This window comes from Loxodonta africana, chromosome 22 (assembly GCF_030014295.1).
Source record: "Loxodonta africana isolate mLoxAfr1 chromosome 22, mLoxAfr1.hap2, whole genome shotgun sequence".
Lineage (NCBI taxonomy): Eukaryota > Metazoa > Chordata > Mammalia > Proboscidea > Elephantidae > Loxodonta > Loxodonta africana.
In genome coordinates, this window is record NC_087363.1 from 2,196,218 (window position 1) to 2,198,729 (window position 2,512).

Below are 2,512 nucleotides of genomic sequence, written 5' to 3' on the forward strand. Positions count from 1 at the left end.
CCCAGCTCACCCCCAGTTGGTTTGAAAATACTGGTTGCTAAAGTACTAGCTGGTAACTTCGGTTCAAAAATATTTGCTGAAAATATAGATCGTATTGCAAGGGTACTCACCACAAATACTACCAACTTAAAGTAACAACTCTATCCCAAAAGAGTATAGAAGTGTGTTAAGAGTGGTGGGGTAGGAAAAGAGGAAATAGAAAGCATTATGGACCCTTAAGAAGAGATCGACAATCTATGTCCAAATAATCGCTACAGGGAATTTTGTGCTAAATAATTGATACATTTCAAATTCCAGCCTCTTCAAATTTAAGGATTCATGAAGACTCGACAACCTTTGAGGCAGGAGGGACTCAGCTTCTAATAGTGGAACATCATAATATTTAATGAGATATTCCTGAAGAGGGGTTATTTTTGGTGCTGTATAGATCATATTGTAAAGGTACTCACCACAAATAGTACCAACTCTAAGTACTGATTCTATGTAAATTTATTTATTTAGAGTTTATCTTCACCACCAGAGAATAAGATTCTTGAGAGCAGAAATAATTTCCTTTGTTGTCATTACTGACTTCAGTGCCAAGCACTGTCTTATTCTAAAAAAAAGATTAACTGTTGGGTCTCTGACTGCTCTTCTGTATAGAAGATCCACTAACATTTAGAGATAGAACCTCTTATTTGTAGGTCCAATCCAGTCATCTGAGAAGTAGAATTGTTGAGGGAATTGGGATATTTGGAAGAGAAACCCAGTAGACATTTCTAAATGTTTATTAAGTATAAGCCACTGTAGAAGATTAATAGTGAAGAAGTGCTCCATGACCTAATGGACATACTAAAAATTGTGTTCATGATTTCATTACAGGTCTTGTTCTGCTGAGCTCCCATCTCTGAAACAGGTCTTGTAAAAGAGTAAATGGGACACGGTAACAATGTAACAGAATTTGTCCTCCTGGGACTCACTCAGGATCCTGAAGGCCGAAAAGCGTAATTTGTCATGTTTTTGCTCATTTACATTGTAATGATGTTGGGCAACATGCTCATTGTCATGACTGTTATTGTCAGCCCCTCTCTGGACTCCCCCATGTACTTGTTCCTTGCCTATCTGTCACTCTTGGGTGTTGTTTTTTCCACTGCTTATTCCCCTATAATAATTGTAGACTGACTCTATGATAAAAAGACTATTTCCTTCCCAGCTTGCATGGGCCAGCACTTTATAGAACACTTATTTGGTGGTGCTGAGGTCTTCTGGTGGCAATGGCCTATGACTGCTATGTGGCCATCTGTAAGGCACTGCACTACTTGACCATCATGAATCAACGGGTTTGCATTCTATTGCTGGTGGTGGCCTGGGTTGGAGGATTTTGCACTTTGTGGTTCAACTTCTCTTTGTGTACAACCTCCCCTTCTGTGGCCCCAATGTCATTGATCACTTCAGCTGTGACTTGTACCCATTGTTGGAACTTGCTTGCACTGACATCTATTTTATAGGGCTCTCTATTGTTGCCAATGGTGGAGCCATCTGTACGGTAATTTTTGTCCTTCTACTAATCTCCTATGGGGTCATTCTAAGTTCCCTGAAGACTCATAGTCAGAAAGGGAGGTGCAAAGCCCTCTCTACCTGCAGCTCTCACATCAGAGTAGTTGTCCTCTTTTTTGTTCCCTCTATTTTCTTGTATGTTAGACCTGTTTCCAACTTTCCCGTTGACAAATCTATGACTGCAGTCTTTACAGTTATCACTCCAATGTTGAATCCTCTGATATACAGCTTGAGAAATTCTGAGATGAAAAATGCTATGGAAAAAATCTGGAATAGAAAATTAACCACAGGTATACTAAGAATATGCTTCCACACTGAAAATATTATTGCTAATGCTAAAGCAAGAAATAGGAAATAAATTATCACAATGACTGATTTAGTCAATTCTATGGATTCTCTAGGTATACTTCTTTTTATTGATACAAAAAAAAAAAAAGGCATCCGAAATGTAGAATAAATTATTCTTCTAGTTTAGAATTAACCTAATAGAGTCATTCTGGAGGCTGGATGAATGGCATAGGTATTTTTCCTGTTATAAACAAAAATAAAACTAAGCTCACCTTGTAAATTAATTTTTCTGAGTATATACTGAAACAGGACTTAGAAGAAATTCTTTTTTTTCTTTCTCTTTTAAAAAGAGCAAAACAAGTTACTTTAGAAACTTTTCTATCACTGAATTTAATGAGAAAACATTTTGGCTAATACTTAGAACAAATTTCTGAGGCCAAGAGAGTGATTTAAAATTTTACTGTTCATCATCCTCTTAGCACAACAGCTTTTTGTAGCTGTACTATGCATTTTGTGTTTAAAATTACTTCTGTTCTTCTGGCCAATGTCCATGTATTTTTAATTCTGCATATTTAAGTGGGACATGATATTGTGTTTTGTTTGAGACACCGTAAGTGAGTAATTTTGATAGATGGGATGTGGTTGATGAAGAAAACTCACTCTAGTTCTTGATTAGAGGACAGATATA

The 2,512-nt window shown here is 36.9% G+C and overlaps 1 pseudogene; it reads left to right on the forward strand.

The window, feature by feature from the left end:
• Positions 1–622: 622 nt before the first annotated feature.
• Positions 623–1,894, forward strand: LOC100662331 (olfactory receptor 4A5-like; annotated as a pseudogene).
• Positions 1,895–2,512: the final 618 nt, after the last annotated feature.